Source organism: Natator depressus, chromosome 1, assembly GCF_965152275.1.
Source record: "Natator depressus isolate rNatDep1 chromosome 1, rNatDep2.hap1, whole genome shotgun sequence".
Classification (NCBI taxonomy): domain Eukaryota; kingdom Metazoa; phylum Chordata; order Testudines; family Cheloniidae; genus Natator; species Natator depressus.
Genome location: NC_134234.1, coordinates 242,767,879 through 242,773,878, shown reverse-complemented (window position 1 = coordinate 242,773,878; position 6,000 = coordinate 242,767,879).

The following is a 6,000-nucleotide window of genomic DNA, read 5'->3' as shown; positions in this document are numbered from 1 at the left end:
GGATGAAGTGCAGTACTTTCCACAATATGCATCTGATGAAGTGAGCTGTAGCTCATGAAAGCTTGTGCTCAAATAAATTGGTTAGTCTCTAAGGTGTCACAAGTACTCCTTTTCTTTTCTTTTTGCGAATACAGACTAAGACGGCTGTTACTCTGAAACCAGTGATCTCGGTGACCAAGCAAATTCAGCTTTTAAGAGTCAGTAGTTTAGGAAATGGCCGTCTCTAATCCAGTATTTTAGCTCAAGAGAGAGTGCTGCGGCCCTGGCAAAAAAGGCAAGAAACTTCAATTAAAAGAAATCAATGAAGAGGGTGGCTATGGGAGAAAAAAATCCATCTCTGGCCACTGCAAGACCTCTTGGGCTAAGCAACATAAAATGTGTCAGTGGGGCAATGTGCATTATCTGATCCTAAAGAAAACTAGGAAATAAAATCCCAATTGGCAAGCTTAATGGAGATGGACTACCTTCATGGTGCCCTCCATGCTTGCTGATAATCAGCCACAAAATTGGAGGTATTGAATTCATGGACGCGTAGCTCTTGTTAGGGAGTGGGGATGTGTAGAGAGGAGGCAGTGAAGCAGCAGTCATCCATCCAGAATAATTAATCTTTGAAAAGGGTTCCATTTCCTATGGAGCCCTAAAATCTGTAGGATTGGGAAGGGGCAGAATCTCCAGAATCTGATCCCTCAAAGACCTCCCCCATCACAATTCACGGGAGTCAGGCGCTCTCTCATCTCCACAGCAAGAAGACCTCAGCAGCTCATAAGATTAAACCAATTTAGAGTGAGGCTATTTGTAAACAAATTATTTCATCTTTATTGGCTATTTCTGAAGTAGGGCCTGGTCCTCTGAAGGAAACCCCCCCTGAGTGTTTGGAGATAAGGGTAGGACAAGGAATTTACAAGATTATCTCTGGCCTTTTCCCAGATGTGATAGCTGGTCTTGCTAGAGAGCTGAAAGAGCACCTGACTCCCATGAAATTCAGTCACAGGAGTTCAGCCATGTTTAGTGTCATAAATATAAAGGGAAGGCTAACCACCTTTAAATACCTCCTGGTCAGAGGAAAAACCCTAAGATAACCTCGCTGGCACCTGACCAATGAGGAGACAAGATACTTTCAAAGCTGGAGGGGGAGGGACAAAGGGTTCTCTGTGTTGTCTTTTGCCAGGACCAGAGCAGGAATGCAGGTCAGAACTCCTGTAAAGAGTTAGTAAGCAATCTAGTTAGATATGTGTTAGATTCTGTTTTGTTTAAATGGCTGATAAAATAAGTTGTGCTGAATGGAATGTATATTCCTGTTTTTGTGTCTTTTTGTAACTTAAGGTTTTGCCTGGAGGGATTCTCTATATTTTGAATCTGACTATTCTGTAAGGTATTTACCATCCTGATTTTATGGAGATGATTCTTTTTACTTTTTCTTCTATTAAAATTCTTCTTTTAAGAATCTGAATGCTTTTTCATTGTTCTTAAGATCCAAGGGTTTGGGTCTGTGTTCGCCTATGCAAATTGAGGATTTTTATCAAGCTTTCCCCAGGAAAGGGGGTGTAGTGCTTGGGGGGATATTTTTTTTGGGGGGGGGAGATGTTTCCAAGTGGGAACTTCCCCTGTTGTTTTTGTTAGACACTTTGGTGGTGGCAGCATAAAGGTCCAGGGAGAAAAAGTAAAACAGTTTGTAGCTCGGGGAAGCTTTTAACCTAAGCTGGTAAGAATAAGCTTAGGGGGTCTTTCATGCAGGTCCCCACATCTGTACCCTAGAGTTCAGAGTGGGGAAGAAACCTGGACATGCAGAATCAAGCCTATGTGCGGCCAAGAGAATCATTTTGTAAAGATGAATGCTTTCTTTTTCCAAAATACCTCTTCTCCTCATTAACCCCTTTGACTTGAGACATTAAACTTCAAAGCTTCCTGGTTTTCACTCCCTCCCCCCTCCTCTGCCATTTTCTAAAACAGAATCCTATTTCTTAATGGTAGCTCTCTTCCATACTGTGGACTCTTGGATTTCCAAATTATATTTGCTTATCACCTGTCAGTACTGCTTGCAAACATTGAAAATCATTTCTCAAGTTGCATCAAGCCAAGCAAATCAGCAAAATGGATCGATGCAGGTCAGTAGGTCTCCGAAACAGTAAATGGCAAATCACCCCAGAAAACACTGCAGAGAGATGAAATTCAGAAGCACCTTGGCAACCCTAATTATAAACAAACATTTCCTGAGGTCTTGATACTAATTATTTACTCACACAAGATAGACTTTCCAGCTTTCTTAACTTTCAAACAGACAACTGATTATTTTTTGTTTCACACTGACAGTGTGCTCAGCACTGTGTGATTTAAACAGCCCCTCCTCCAAAGGGCTTGCACTCTAAATGATAGACATATGGAAAACTGGATTCACTGGAAAACCCCAGAGGTGGGATATGTTAATACACTTTTTTTTTTACTTTTATTGTATCCTCCAGACTTAAAATAAATTCACTTCCTATGAGCATTACAGAAGGAAGATTTTTAGGAAGGATTTGGAGGGGGTAAGAGTCTTGGTGAACTGGTATTGGGAAATTGTTCTGTGCCTGGAAAGAGTGGGAAAGAGGGAGACACTGAGACTGGTGTCACTGCTTGAGTGGAGATGGTGGGTCTCCAGCCCCAGTAAGTCACTTTCCCGCAAAATCTGTGAGAGGAAGGAATTACCACTGCCTCCCAATCACATCAAGGTTGGAAGGCCATGAAGTCTTGTCCAACTTTGGTCTTACGCTTGACTATTTACAGTGTCTTTCAATGAGTACCTGACACAAGATACTGCTAGGAAGTTGTTTTGTAATCATCCCCTACCATAAAGCAGCTCAGTCCAAGAGTTAAATCAACATTTGTGTTTTGAGAAGTGCAAACTAGCTGATCAAAGCTCCCGGGTAGTCATAGCAAATGTCTTGTTGCATGACGGTCTTTTCTTGTGAATGACTGACTGCATGAAATTCCCATCTATCGTTCTGTTGATGCAATTGCAATCTGTGGCTGGAGTGAAGGTATCACACTTGGCACAAAAAGCATATTTCCTGGGTCAGTTGGATCTTTGGTGACATCTGAATTGCTCTCCAATCCAACTTCCTTTGTGCACTTGGCAAGAGGTCATTGCCACTTAGCTGGCAAACACAGTGCCTATGTTTAGGCTGTATTGTGTGGTTGAGGGTCAGGAACTGATTCCAGCATATACTTTGATGTCTTCCCATATGATCCAGATTATGCGCCAGTCAAATCCTAGCTGTGTCCCTTCGTGCCTGGTAGTTGCGTGATTCCAAACTCAAAACACAATATTCTGACAAGTCTATAAGGCCTGTGCAGTACTCAGTCTGTAAGGGGGAAAAAACAGGAAGAAAGAATTTGAGGTGAAGCAAGTGGTCACTGAAAGGGCTGCCATCTCTCTGGGTGGGTGTACCTCGTCTGATATGACTGTTGAGAAGTCTTAGGTCAGCAGAAGGCAGTGTGGAGAATCTGCTGCTGCTATCCTCACCAGAATGTGATAGGTGAGGAGGAGAGGAAGGTCTGTGGCAGGTGGAAGTTGATTGATAAGTGAATCACAGAAGTAGGATGCCTGGGTGCCAAGGGAAGAGTGTGGCACTGAAGACAGTTGGCAGAGTGCTTGTTGGAACTTGCCAAAAGCTAAAGCTAATAGGGCCTAGTACTTGAAACCCCTACAAAGGTTGCTTTGAAACCCATGGTACTCAGAATATGCTACTAGATATCTAGAGGGAACTGCTATACTACCACAATCTCAACACCCACAGATGATGCCAGTTACATCACACAAGCACATTATGACACCCATGGGCGGCTGGTGAACTGCCAGGATGAGGCTAGCCCCCAGCCGCCCCCTTCCCCACTCGAGGACCCACCCCCCTTCTCCCGCAGGAGCCCTCCCCTTCCTGCGGCCACCAGCCCTCTCCCCTCCACCCCAGCCTTGGAGTACAGGGCGGGTGAGTGAAGTGTGACCCGCGGCCCCCAAGTGCTGGGCAGGTGCCACCTAGAATGGGCTGGATTACAATTATCTGGGGGTCTAGGCATGGGGGCCAGACCTAGCTATTTCAATGCAGAAGGAATCTGAGAACAATACTTCTCCATCGGAAGCCACATTAGAGAAAGGATTCTGTTGGGAAAGAGAGACCTGATAATGAGTGAGGGGGGCTCCTTCCTCAAGAGGAAAACAACAAGCTCTCAACATAGAGGTCCAGTCACGCTGTCTCACCAGGACACTGCTACAGGATGATGAGCAAGATGAGTTTTTGGCCTAGTCTTAAAATTCTGAAATACAGGGAAACTACAGAATTTTTAAAACCTCCAAACAGGAGGAAGCACTTCTCCTTTTCAGCCCTATAGTGGCTATATCTGGAGTAAAAAAGCAGCACAAAACCAAACAAACATAGTATTTGCTTAGCTGTAACTTACTATCATGTTTAAGAAAAACAAACACAAATCCCATTTATTCTTGCTTTACCTATCCAATGTATTGAAGATGAGTGTCAACCTTAACAAGAGGTCTGTTTACTACTACATCAGACATGAAAGCCATCCAGCAAATACCCAGAGATCTGTGCATGGGAACCCATTCTAAATTACATCAAAAGAGAATAAAATCATCTGATTAAGAAGAATTAAATTCTGGAATTTAGAAACTGGCTCCTATTCTCCTTAACAATTGAGTGAGGCATCCAGTTCTCACTACCCTGTATCTACAAACCTTTCTTCCTTTTTAAGATTAGTTTCCCATTGGAGAATTTTTTACTCCAAAATTGAAACTGAAATTAAAACTGCCCAACTGGAATAAGATAGATGAGCATGGGTATTTTTGTAATTTATTTCAGATGGTTGCCGGCAGAGGATTTCAATGGAACATGGATGGCTTATTAAATAATTTTGTCACTGCTGAAAGACCCCAGTCATGATTTTTTAAGAAACTCTTTCTTTGGCTACTTGTGCTGGTGACAGGACAGACCACGTCTGCACACCTGTGCATGTTATACACAAAGTATGTGAATGGGGAGCATATAAACTATTAGGCATAGGCATGCAGCCCACGGGTTTTCTTCTAAAATTATACCTTTTTCCATCACTGAATTGGTTTTTGTTTATTGATTACTGAGACAGGTTTCATATTGCTTGGACATCAATGCATTAACAGCTTGTTCTTCCTCTGGGATGTAATATTAAGGAGGCATCTGCTAGAAGCATAGGACTGAGATGGTTCTTAGCGTGTGATGACAGATACCAGAACTACAGCAGAGCTTTACCTCAGTGGTAGATGTGGTGTGAAATGGGAAGCATGGCAGAGAAACTGAGATGTGGGTCAGGTGCCCCTTGGTGGGTATGTGGGTGGAATCTCTCTTCAGAGACCTAAATCAGCATCCTCTCTCTTTTCCAGTAGAATTCATTAGTAGACCTGGGTGCAATTTTTCAGACAAATAGTTTATTTGCTGAAAAATGCTGTTGTGGTCAATCCAAAAATTATTTGCAAAGGTGACCTGCAAATTCATCTGGGAAAACATGTGTGTGTCCTTCTACTCTCCTTATAATCCTTATCCCAATGGCTAAGGCTGTTGGCTGGGGTGTGGGAGACCCACAGTTGAATCCCCCCTGTGGAGAAAGGACTTGAACTCAGAGCTTCCTCCTGCCAGGGGAGCATCCTAACCAACAGGCTATTCTGAGACAATGAGACAGATGCAACAGTGTGGCTAAATGCAGGGGCCATACATTTTTTATTTTAACTTAAACCATAAACTGATGATGAACAGGACTCCACAACTAGTCAGCAGAGCCATCCCAGTGTATATTTTCAGCTGGCCATAATAGTCTCAGAGTCAGAAGGAGGAAGGGAAGTGGATTCCTCTACTCACCCATCCTACAACAGGGAAGGGACATAAGAGGTATGGATCCTGGAATCCAGGGCCAGTAGGACTATTGAGATGTGTGGAGTCTCAAGCTGCACCAGACATGGAAGTGTATACCTAACCATGC